The sequence below is a fragment of the Aegilops tauschii genome, chromosome 2 (genome assembly GCF_002575655.3).
Source record: "Aegilops tauschii subsp. strangulata cultivar AL8/78 chromosome 2, Aet v6.0, whole genome shotgun sequence".
Classification (NCBI taxonomy): Eukaryota; Viridiplantae; Streptophyta; class Magnoliopsida; order Poales; family Poaceae; genus Aegilops; species Aegilops tauschii.
The window spans coordinates 334,128,807-334,142,595 of NC_053036.3; positions in this window are offsets into that span (position 1 = coordinate 334,128,807).

Genomic DNA, 13,789 nt, shown 5'->3' on the forward strand with positions numbered 1-13,789 from the left:
TGCCCTCAAGTTGCCTGTGGAACCAGGTACCTTTGTACTTCAGTTAATACAACCATCTGTAGAGCCATTAGCAGGGCAGAACAAGCGAAGGCAGACAAGCCACGACAAGTACCTTCCCGCCGAGCTCCCAGGAGCCGCCGGCAATGAGGTTGCCGGGTACCCCAAGCTTGCCGAGGGGCAAATACCTCCGACGGGGCCCTAGGCCCTGACCGTAGAGGCAGCTACCCCTGCGGCTGAAGATGTGCCTTTGGTCCTTGCTGTCGAGCCCCAGGCTCCGGCATCGGCGCAGCCCACCGTCTGTTTCCTCCAAACAGGAGAGCTCCCCGAGGAGCAGGAAGAAGCAGAGAAAGTAGCCCGTCGGTCCAACATGTGCCAGTTTGTGGATGATACCGTGTACAGAAGGAGGCCAAACGGAGTCAGACTGAAGTGCATTCCTCAAGAGGACGGACTAGAGCTGTTGGCAGATATACATGGAGGTATGTGTGGCTCCCACATAGGGTCAAGGGCCCTTGCCGGCAAGGCATTTCGGCAAGGTTTCTTCTGGCCCACAGCCCTCCAGGATGAAGTTGCGCTAGTAACCAAGTGTGAAGCGTGTCAGTTCCATTCAAAGAAGCTTCATCAACCAGCTCAAGCCCTTCAAACAATCCCTCTCTCTTGGCCATTCTCGATCTGGGGGGTCCACATACTGGGCCCCTTCCCCCGTGCTGTCGGGGGCTTTGAGTACTGATAACCCACAAGTATAGGGGATCGCAACAGTTTTCGAGGGTAGAGTATTCAACCCAAATTTATTGATTCGACACAAGGGGAGCCAAAGAATATTCTCAAGTATTAGCAGTTGAGTTGTCAACTCAACCACACCTGGATAACTTAGTATCCGCAGCAAAGTGTTTAGTAGCAAAGTAATATGATAGTAGTGGTAACGGTAACAAAAGTAACGGTAGCAAAAGTAATATTTTTGGTGTTTTGTAGTGATTGTAACAGTAGCAACGGAAAAGTAAATAAGCGGAGAACAATATAGGAAAAGCTCGTAGGCATTGGATCGATGATGGAGAATTATGCCGGATGCGGTTCATCATGTAACAATCATAACATAGGGTGATACAGAACTAGCTCCAATTCATCAATGTAATGTAGGCATGTATTCCGAATATAGTCTACGTGCTTATGGAAAAGAACTTGCATGACATCTTTTGTCCTAACCTCCCGTGGCAGCGGGGTCCTAGCGGAAACTAAGGGATATTAAGGCCTCCTTTTAATAGAGTACCGGAACAAAGCATTAGCACATAGTGAATACATGAACTCCTCAAACTATGGTCATCACCGGGAGTGGTCCCGATTATTGTCACTTCGGGGTTGCCGGATCATAACACATAGTAGGTGACTATAGACTTGCAAGATAGGATCAAGAACTCACATATATTCATGAAAACATAATAGGTTCAGATCTGAAATCATGGCACTCGGGCCCTAGTGACAAGCATTAAGCATAGCAAAGTCATAGCAACATCAATCTCAGAACATAGTGGATACTAGGGATCAAACCCTAACAAAACTAACTCAATTACATGATAAATCTCATCCAACCCATCACCGTCCGGCAAGCCTACGATGGAATTACTCACGCACGGCGGTGAGCATCATGAAATTGGTGATGGAGGATGGTTGATGATGACGACGGCGATGAATCCCCCTCTCCGGAGCTCTGAATGGACTCCAGATCAGCCCTCCCGAGAGGTTTTAGGGCTTGGCGGCGGCTTCGTATCGTAAAACATGATGAATCCTTCTCTCCGATTTTTTTTCTCCCCGAAAGCAAATATAAAGAGTTGGAGTTGAGGTCGGAGGAGCTCCAGGGGGCCCACGAGGTAGGGGGCGCCCCCCACCCTCGTGGCTAGGGTGTGGGCCCCCTGGTCTTCATCTTATGCAAGGATTTTTTATTATTTAGAAATAGACATTCTGTGAAGTTTCAGGTCATTCCGAGAACTTTTGTTTCTGCACATAAATAACACCATGGAAAGTCTGCTGAAAATAGCGTCAGTCCGGGTTAGTTCCATTCAAATCATGCAAGTTAGAGTCCAAAACAAGGGCAAAAGTGTTTGGAAAAGTAGATACGACGGAGACGTATCAACTCCCCCAAGCTTAAACCTTTGCTTGTCCTCAAGCAATTCAGTTGATAAACTGAAAGTGATAAAGAAAAACTTTTACAAACTCTGTTTGCTCTTGTTGTTGTAAATATGTAAAGCCAGCATTCAAGTTTTCAGCAAAGATTATGACTGACCACATCCACAATAACTCTTAGGTCTCATGTTTACTCATATCCATAGCATAATCAACTAGCGAGCCATAATAATAAATCTCGGATGACAACACTTTCTCAAAACAATCATAATATGATATAACAAGATGGTATCTCGCTAGCCCTTTCTGAGACCGCAAAACATAAATGCAGAGCACCTTTAAATATCAAGGACTGACTAGACATTGTAATTCATGGTAAAAGAGATCCAATCATAGTCATACCCAATATAAATTAATAGTAATGGATGCTAATGACAGATGCGCTCTCCAGCTAGTGCTTTTTAATAAGAGGGTGATGACTCAACATAAAAGTAAATAGATATGCCCTTCGCAGAGGGAAGCAGGGATTTGTAGAGGTGCCAGAGCTCGGTTTTGAAATAGAGATAAATAATATTTTGAGCGGCATACTTTCATTGTCAACATAACAACCAAGAGATGGCGATATCTTCCATGCCACACACATTTGGCACATACAAATTTACTTGGAACGGCAGGTAGATACCGCATATAGGAAGGTATAGTGGACTCATATGGAATAACTTTGGGGTTTAAGGGATTGGATGCACAAGCAGTATTCCCGCTTAGTACAAGTGAAGGCTAGCAAAAGACTGGGAAGCGACCAACTAGAGAGCGACAACAGTCATGAACATGCATTAAAATTAATAAACATTGGATGCAAGCATGAGTAGGATATAATCCACCATGAACATAAATATCATGAAGGCTATGTTGATTTTGTTTCAACTACATGTGTGAACATGTGCCAAGTCAAGTCACTTAAATCATTCAAAGGAGGATACCACCCCATCATACCACGTCACAACCATTTTAATAGCATGTTGGCACGCAAGTTAAACCATTATAACTCATAGCTAATCAAGCATGGCACGAGCAACTATGATCTCTAATTGTCTTTGCAAACATGTTTATTCATAATAAGCTGAATCAGAAACGATGAACTCATCATATTTACAAAAACAAGAGAGGTCGAGTTCATACCAACTTTTCTCATCTCAGTCAGTCCAGCATATATCCTCATAATTGCCCTTCACTTGCACGACTGAATGATGTGAATAATAATAAGAGGGCACGTGCATTGGACTAAGCTGGAATTTGCGAGCATTCAATAAACAGGAGAAGACAAGGCAATATGGGCTCTTGGTTAAATCAACAATAATGCATATAAGAGCCACTTCAACAATTTAATTATGGTCTTCTCCTATCGACCCCCAAAGAAAAGAAATAAAACTATTTACACAGGAAAGCTCCCAACAAGCAAAAGAAGAACAAGTAATCTTTTTGGGTTTTCTTTTTAATTATTACTACTACAGCAAGAAAAGTAAACTAACTAAAAGCTATTACTAAATTTTTTGGTTTTTCTTAAGGTTTAACAAACACACAAGAAGAAAGCAGGAAAAAGAAAAATAAACTAGCATGGGTATTAAAGTGAAAGAGTATGAGCACCGACATCTAGCAATGAGTGTGTGTGAACATAAATGTAATGTCGGTGGCAAATACGTACTCCCCCAAGCTTAGGCTTTTGGCCTAAGTTGGTTCATTGCCAAGGATGGCCTGGCGGATATCCATAGTTGTAGCCGGGGTCGTACTGAGATGCAGAGGCTATCGCCTCCTGAGCTGCAGCGTGGCAGCGAGCTGCCTCCGCCCCCGTACTCATCTGCCTCCTCTCTGGTAATAAAATGTCTTCCTTTTTCCTGATAATCAAAGAAGGTAGGATCAGGGAGAGTAATACGGACAGCATGATGTCTGTCAAAGATTAAGTGATATCGGAGAGGTGATTCATTCCTCTCGACAAACTGGTTGTAGACCATAGAATTATAGTCTAAATGAGTAGGAGGCAACTCAATATCATCCTCACGAACGTCCACACCAAGAAAATAAGCTAAGCGGGTTGCATAAATTCCTCCAAAGAAATCTCCATTAAATCTATTATGATGCAGCCTACGTGCAACAATGGCTCCCAAATTATAAGATTTGTCTCCTAACACAGCACTCCTAAGAATACTAAGGTCAGGCACACACATATGACATGCTTCATCTTTACAATTTATGCACCTGCCTATGAAGAGAGCAAAATAATGTATAGCAGGAAAGTGAATGCTCCCTATGGTAGCTTGTGCTATATCTCTAGATTCCCCCACGGTTATACCAGCAAGAAAGTTTCTAAATTCAGATTTACGGGGTTAACTAACACTACCCCACTGTGGAAGTTTGCAAGCAGAAGTAAAATCCTCTAAGTCCATGGTAAAAGATTTTTCATAAAGATCAAACAGGACAGTTGGAGAATCACGTGAAGATGAAAATTCAAACCTCCTCACAAAGGAACTAGTGAGATAGTGGTACTGGCGGCATTTGTCTGCCTCGAAGCTCACAAGGTCAGCGTTACGCAAATATGCGTTAAATTCTTCCTTGATTCCCGCTCGATCCATAAAATTTTCTGAAGGCCATTCACATGGCCGCACAGGAGCGTCCCTTGGTGGCTCCTCGTCAGCATCACGCATTGCAAGCCTGGGTCCTTGCTTCCTTGAAGAACCACCTTGGAACATTTTCCTAAGCATATTTCTTCCTCTGAAAAATTTCTGAAATTTTTAGTAACTTCAAACAAAAGTGAACCAAGCTCAATAAAATTGATAGCAACTACTCCTACAAGTGCCTAGAGACTATATCATGCATTAGAACTACTTGGAGCCATATATATTTGACATGCAAGCTCAAGAACATTGTCACCTAGGCAGCACAAATTTGCAATGAATAGAGCACCAGAACAAAAACTAATTGGACCAATGGAGGAGTCACATACCAAGGAACTATCCCCCCAAGCAATTTTGTGAGAGGTGCTTTGAGCAAGGAGATCGAAAATCACAGCAAAATGAGCTAGAACTCATGCTTGAGCTGGATATTGGTGTTTGTGGGAGGATGAAGGAGTGTGTGGGTGCAGGAATAAGTGGAGGAGGGCCACTGTGGGCCCACGAGGCAGGGGCGCGCCCAGGGGGTAGGGCGCGCCCTCCACCCTCATGGCCAGGTGCTTGCCCCTCCTGCTATGTTCTCAGTGCCAGATATTCTCAAATATTCTAGAAAAAATCATATTCCATTTTCAGGGCATTTGGAGAACTTTTATTTTCAGGGTATTTTTATGTTGCACGGATATATCAGAAAACAGACAGAAAATACTATTTTCACTTTATTTCAACTAAATAACAGAAAGTAGAAAGAGGGTACAGAAGGATGTGCCTTCTAGTTTCATCCATCTCATGCTCATCAAAAGGAATCCACTAACAAGGTTGATCAAGTCTTGTTAACAAACTCATTCCGAATAACATGAAACCGGAGAAATTTTGAATAACACTATGTTACCTCAATGGGGATATGCACATCCCCAATAATAAGAATATCATATTTCTTCTTGACAGTAGGAAGAGGAAATTCAAAACCTCCAAATATAATCGATGGAATTTTTCCAATAGAATTGATACTATGAACTTGAGGTTGTTTCCTCGGAAAGTGTACCGTACGTTCATTACCATTAACATGAAAAGTGACATTGCCTTTGTTGCAATCAATAACAGCCCTTGCAATATTCAAAAAAGGTCTTCCAAGAATAATAGACATACTATCGTCCTCGGGAATATCAAGAATAACGAAGTCTGTTAAAATAGTAACGTTTGCAACCACAACAGGCACATCCTCACAAATACCGACAGGTATAGCAGTTGATTTATCAGCCATTTGCAAAGATATTTCAGTAGGCGTCAACTTATTCAAATCAATCTACGGTATAAAGAGAGAGGCATAAGACTAACACCGGCTCCAAGATCACATAAAGCAGTTTTAACATAGTTTCTTTTAATGGAGCATGGTATAGTTGGTACTCCTGGATCTCCAAGTTTCTTAGGTATTCCACCCTTAAAAGTATAATTAGCAAGCATGGTGGAAATTTCAGCTTCCGGTATCTTTCTCTTATTAGTAACAATATCTTTCATATACTTAGCATAAGGATTCATTTTGAGCATATCAGTTAATCGCATACGCAAAAAGATAGGTCTAATCATTTCAGCAAAGCGCTCAAAATCCTCATCATCCTTTTTCTTGGATGGTTTGGGAGGAAAAGGCATGGGTTTCTGAACCCAAGGTTCCCTTTCTTTACCATCTTTCCTAGGAACAAAGTCTCTCGTATCATAACATTGATTCTTTGATTGTGGGTTATCAAGATCAACAGCAGGTTCAATTTCTACATCATTATCATTACTAGGTTGAGCATCATCATGAACATCATCATTAATATTTTCACTAGGCTCATGTTCATTGCCAGATTGTGTTTCAGCATCAGAAATAGAAATATCATTTGGATTCTCAGGTGGTTCAGCAATAGGTTCACTAGAAGCATGCAAAGTCCTATCATTTTTCTTTTTCTTATTTTTAGAAGGACTAGGTGCATCAATATTATTTCTCTGAGAATCTTGCTCAATTCTCTTAGGGTGGCCTTCAGGATACAAAGGTTCCTGAGTCATTCTACCAGTTCTAGTAGCCACTCTAACAGCATAATCATTTTTGTTACTATTCATTTCATTGAGCAAACCATTTTGAGCCTTAAGTACTTGTTCTACTTGAGTGGTAACCATAGAAGCATGTTTAGTAATGAGTTTAAGTTCACCTCTAACATTAGCCATATAATCACCAGAGTGTTCAATCATATAAGCATTTTGTTTTAATTGTCTACCAAAATAAGCATTGAAATCTTCTTGCTTAACCATAAAGTTATCAAACTCATCCAAGCATTGGCTAGCAATTTTAGTAGGAGGGATTTCAGCTTTATCATATCTATAGAGAGAATTTACCTTTACTACCTGTGTCGGGTTATCAAGACCATGAGGTTCTTCAGTAGGTGTAGGATTAAGATCATATGTTTCTTCAACATGCGGTAGATTAAGACCATGTATTTCTTCAATAGGAGGCAAATTCTTAATATCTTCAGCTTTTATACCTTTTTCTTTCATATCTTTCTTTGCCTCTTGCATATCCTCACTACTGAGAAATAGAACACCTCTCTTCTTCGGAGTTGGTTTAGGAATAGGCTCAGGAATTGGCTCAGGAGCTGGCTCAGGAAGTGTCCAATTATTTTCATTTGTCAACATATTATTCAATAGAATTTCAGCTTCATCCGGTGTTCTTTCCCTGAAACGGAACCAGCACAACTATCCAGGTAATCTCTGGAAGCATCGGTTAGTCCATTATAAAAGATATCAAGTATTTCATTTTCTTGAGAGGATGATCAGGCAAAGCATTGAGTAACTTGAGAAGCCTCCCCCAAGCTTGTGAGAGACTCTCTTCTTCAATTTGCACAAAGTTGTATATTTCCCTCAAAGCAGCTGGTTTCTTATGAGCAGGGAAATATTTAGCAGAGAAGTAATAAATCATATACTAGGGACTACGCACACAACCAGGATCAAGAGAATTAAACCATCTCTTAGCATCACCCTTTAATGAGAACAGAAATATTTTAAGGATATAGAAGTAGCGAGATTTCTCATCATTAGTGAACAGGGTGGCTATATCATTTAATTTAGTAAGATGTGCCACAATAGTTTCAGATTCATAGCCATGGAAAGGATCAGATTCAACCAAAGTAATTATATTAGGATCAACAGAGAATTCATAATCCTTATCAGTAACACAGATAGGTGAAGTAGCAAAAGCAGGGTCAGGTTTCATTCTAGCATTAAGAGATTGCTGATTCGATTTAGCTAATAACCTCTTGAGCTCATATCTATCTTTGCAATCTAAAATAGCTAAAGTAGCTTCTTTATCAAAAACATAACCCTCGGGAATAACAGGCAAGTCTTCATCATCACTTTCATCAATATAATCAGTTTCAATAATTTCTTTCTCTCTAGCCCTAGCAATTTGTTCATCAAGAAATTCACCAAGTGGCATAGTAGTATCAAGCATAGAAGAAGTTTCATCATAAGTATCATGCATAGCAGAAGTGGCATCATCAATAACATGCGACATATCAGAACGAATAGCAGAAGTAGGTTTAGGTGTCGCAAGCTTACTCAAAACAGAAGGTGAATCAAGTGCAGAACTAGATGGCAGTTCCTTACCCCCCCTCGTAGTTGAGGGATAAATTGTTGTCTTAGCGTCTTTCAAATTCTTCATAGTGACCTGCAGATATAAATCCCAAGTAACTCAAAGAATAGAGCTATGCTCCCTGGTAACGGCGCCAGAAAATAGTCTTGATAACCCACAAGTATAGGGGATCACAGCAGTTTTCGAGGGTAGAGTATTCAACCCAAATTTATTGATTCGACACAAGGGGAGCCAAAGAATATTCTCAAGTATTAGCAGTTGAGTTGTCAATTCAACCACACCTGGATAACTTAGTATCTGCAGCAAAGTGTTTAGGAGCAAAGTAATATGATAGTAGTGGTAACGGTAACAAAAGTAACGGTAGCAAAAGTAATATTTTTGGTGTTTTGTAGTGATTGTAACAGTAGCAACGGAAAAGTAAATAAGCGGAGAACAATATAGGAAAAGCTCGTAGGCATTGGATCGGTGATGGCGAATTATGCCGGATGCGGTTCATCATGTAACAATCATAACATAGGGTGACACAGAACTAGTTCCAATTCATCAATGTAATGTAGGCATGTATTCCGAATATAGTCATACGTGCTTATGGAAAAGAACTTGCATGACATCTTTTGTCCTACCCTCCCATGGCAGCGGGGTCCTAGCGGAAACTAAGGGGTATTAAGGCCTCCTTTTAATAGAGTACCGGAACAAAGCATTAGCACATAGTGAATACATGAACTCCTCAAACTATGGTCATCACCGGGAGTGGTCCCGATTATTGTCACTTCGGGGTTGCCGGATCATAACACATAGTAGGTGACTATAGACTTGCAAGATAGGATCAAGAACTCACATATATTCATGAAAACATAATAGGTTCAGATCTGAAATCATGGCACTCGGGCCCTAGTGACAAGCATTAAGCATAGCAAAGTCATAGCAACATCAATCTCAGAACATAGTGGATACTAGGGATCAAACCCTAACAAAACTAACTCGATTACATGATAAATCTCATCCAACCCATCACCGTCTAGCAAGCCTACGATGGAATTACTCACGCACAGCGGTGAGCATCATAAAATTGGTGATGGAGGATGGTTGATGATGACGACGGCGACGTATCCCCCTCTCCGGGGCCCCGACCGGACTCCAGATCAGCCCTCCCGAGAGGTTTTAGGGCTTGGCGGCGGCTCTGTATCTTAAAACGCGATGAATCCTTCTCTCTGATTTTTTTCTCCCCGAAAGCAAATATATAGAGTTGGAGTTGAGGTCGGAGGAGCTCCAGGGGGCCCACGAGGTAGGGGGTGCGCCCCCCACCCTCGTGGCTAGGGTGTGGCCCCTCTGGTCTTCATCTTTTGCAAGGATTTTTTATTATTTCCAAATAGACGTTCCGTGAAGTTTTAGGTCATTCTGAGAACTTTTGTTTCTGCACATAAATAACACCATGGAAAGTCTGCTGAAAACAGCGTCAGTCTGGGTTAGTTCCATTCAAATCATGCAAGTTAGAGTCCAAAACAAGGGCAAAAGTGTTTGAAAAAGTAGATACGACGGAGATGTATCAAGTACTTGTACGTCGCAATCGACAAGTTCACAAAGTGGCCCGAAGTGGAGGCAGTGGGGAAGGTGACAACACAGTCAGCCGTCAAGTTCTTCAAGGGGCTAGTTTGCCATTTTGGTGTGCCGAACAGGGTAATCACCGACAACGACACACAGTTCAGAAGCCACACCTTCATGCAATACATCCAGGACCTCGGTAGCAAGGTCTGTTTCGCTTTAGTGGCACACCCACGGAGCAACGGCCAGGCAGAGAGGGCAAATGCTGAAGTACTGCGAGGCCTGAGGACAAAGACTTTTGACAGGCTGCACAAGTGTGGAAGGCGCTGGATTGATGAGTTGCCGACGGTTCTTTGGTCGATCAGAACGACGCCAAATCGAGCAACCGGCGAGACACCCTTTGCCCTGGTATACGGGCAGAAGCAATTCTCCCCATGGAACTCACATACGGGTCACCTCGAGTGCTCGCTTATGACGAGCTTGAGCAAGAGCAGTTGCGGCAAGTTGACGTGACACTCCTTGAGGAAGATCGTCTTCAGGCGGCTGTGCGAGCTGCACGCTACCAGCAAGCCTTGCGCCGCTATGATAGCTGCAAGGTTCATGCCCGAAGTCTTGAGGAAAGCGACCTTGTTCTTCGGCGTGTTTAGACGGCCAAGAATTCCGACAAGTTGACGCTGAAGTGGGAAGGCCCTTATCGGGTAATACAAGTCACCAGGCCTGGCGCAGTCCGCCTGGAGACCGAAGATGGTATCCCAGTGAGCAACTCCTGGAACATCGAACATCTTCATAAGTTTTACCCATGAGGCGCGGTTGCCGGGCCTCCCGGCAAACCACCTTTTGTACAAGCCTTGCCGACAAGGCATGATTCTCAGTAAAGCCCCTGGCGATTTAAGTCGTATCGAGGTGTATATGACAATCATACGAAAAACAAGGAAATGCAGATTGAGAAATAAGCCAGGACTGTTTAGGTTGGGCCAGAAATTGTTTCCATCATAGTGTCATTTATACGTCAAAACGTATTTGTACAAATAATGCGATAAGCAACAAGGCTATTTTACATGCCGAGCACAAGGGAAAGCTGTGTATGGGTCCTGAAAACGGACGAGGTGATCTTTATGGACCATTTAGATACTCTGCCACGCGTCTACGCTGCTTTTCTCCTTGGTGTACTATCCTTCGAAAGGACCAATGATCGGGTTTTCATGATGGGCCCAGAGAAGGGCCCTTGGTACCATCGAAGAGGTGATGTGGGTTGTAAGGAACCTGGAAAAATAAAAATAAGAGAAAAAAGAAATATGAGTGTCCGGATAGGGTCTAGCCATATTGTGGACTTTATCTTTATTATGCCTCCATCTTTGCCCATGAGTGCGTAGTTATGTACGCATGGTACATATGCCGTAATTCGGTTGGGGCTGAGACGGAGGCCGAATTGCTAATCAGGCTCCTGACGAGCTGGACTGTCGTGTTGCGGGGTAGTCCGGACTCATTTGATAGTGTCTGGGGGCTTGGCCGCTGATGTAGTATTTGGCTTCATAAGGCCGCCCTGTACTTCCACTGCCAGGGCCGTGGTGTGCTCCTCAGTACGGAGGGAGCGTTCCATGTTTCCATTGACTGTTATAACACCGCATGGTCCAGGCATCTTGAGTTTGAGATAGGCATGGTGTGGGACCGCATTGAAGCGAGCGAACGCGGTTCATCCAAGTAGTGCATGGTAGCCAGTGCGGAAGGGGACGATGTCGAAGATCACGTCTTCATTTCGTAAGTTGTCTGGCGAACCGAAGACGACCTCCAGTGTGATTGAGCCCATGCAGCGGGCCTCTACACCAGGTATTACTCCTTTAAAGGTATTTTGGTGGGTTTGATTCTTGACGGATCAATACCCATTTTGCGGAATGTGTCCTGATAGAGCAGGTTAAGGCTGATGCCGCCGTCCAGGAGGACCCACATAAGGTGGAACCCATCAATAATTTGGTCGAGGACCAGTGCGGCCGAACCGCCGTGACGGATACTGGTCAGATGGTCTCTGCGATCGAAAGTCATCGAACAGGCTGACCATGGATTGAATTTTGGGGCGACTGGCTCTATCGCATAGACGTCCCTTAACGCGCACTTGTGCTCCCGCTTGGGGATGTGAGTAACCTATACCATATTCACCGTTTTGACCTCGGGGGGGGGGGGGGATTTCTTCTGTCCCCCTGTGTTCGGTGGACGAGGCTGCTCGTCATCATCCTCACTGGGCGACCCTTTCTCCTTATGTTCTGTATTTAACTTATCGGCCTGTTTAAAGACCCAACAACTTCTGTTGGTATGGTTGGCAGGCTTGTCGGGGGTGCGGTGAATTTGACAGGGTCGATCGAGTATTCGGTCCAAGCTGGATGAACCGTCTCTGTTTGTTTTGAATGGCTTGTTCCGCTGACTAGACTTGGAGCCACTGAAGCCGGTGTTGACCTCCGTGTCTTGTGTTTGTTGCGTCGGGGTCTGCCGTTGCTATTCCTAGCTTCGGAAGTGCCAGGGTCGCTTGTACTGTTACTGCTACGGGCTTGCCAGCTATCTTCGCCCATGCGAAAGCGGGTCATGAGTGCTGTAAGGGCTGCCGTGGACTTCAGCTTTTCTTGGCCGAGGTGTTGGGCGAGCCACTCGTCTTGAATGCTGTGTTTAAAGGCCGCTAGGCCTTCGGCGTCCGGACAGTCGACAATCTGGTTCTTTTTAATTAGGAACTTGGTCCAGAATTTTCTGGCTGACTCTCCGGGCTGCTGGACTATATGACTGAGGTCATCAGCCTCTGGAGGCCGGATATAAGTGCCTTGAAAGTTGTCTCTACAGGCATCTTCCAAGTCTTCCCAACTACTGATAGAGTTTTCTGGGAGGCTGTTTAACCAGTGCCGAGCTGGTCCCTTATGTTTTAGGGGAAGGTATTTGATGGCGTGTAGATCATCACCGCGAGCCATGTGAATGTGGAGAAGAAAATCTTCAATCCATACTGTGGGATCTGTTGTGCCATCATATGATTCAATGTTCATGGGTTTAAACCCTTCTGGGAACTGGTGCTCCATTACCTCATCAGTGAAGCATAGGGGGTGTGTGGTGCCTCTGTATTGGGCCACATCTCGACGCAGTTCGGATGAAATTCGTATGCGATTTTCAGTCCAGGTGTAATTGTGCTAGTCGCGCCAGGCCTGATAGCCATCTTCTCGTACTAGGGCACGCCCCCGGTATCCGTAGATTGAACGGGTCTGACCGGTTCTGTTGTCCAGGTCTTGTCGGAGGTCGTAGGTGTATCCTGCAGCCAACGTCTCTCTGCCTCGACGGCGGGGTGGTGCGTGCTGGTGTTCGACTTGAGTCGCCGCTCTGTCTCGGCCACGTGGTGGTCGGTCAGGTCCGTCAGCAGCGTTACGTGCTGGTGGTATGGACTCCAGCACCTCATCATCGAATTGGGATAGCATTTTGCGCTTTGGGTAACTCTTGGTTGGGCGTTCGAGGCCGTATTCCTCGGCTGCCAGGACATTAGTCTATCTGTCATTCAGCAGATCCTGATCAGCTTGAAGATGCTGCTACTTCTTTTTCAGGCTTCTTGCAGTGGCTATTAGCCGGATCTTAAAGCTCTCTTGTTAGAGGGGTTCCTCTGGCACGATGAAATCTTCGTCGCCGAGGCTTACATAGTCTTCAGAGAGTGGTAGATAGTTGCTATCCTCCGAGTCCTCGTTCCCTGCTGGCTCGTTAGGGTCAACTTGCCCGTTGATAACCCACAAGTATAGGGGATCGCAACAGTTTTTGATAAGTAAGAGTGTCGAACCCAACGAGGAGCTAACGGTAGAACAAATATTTCCTAAAGTTCTATCGACCACCG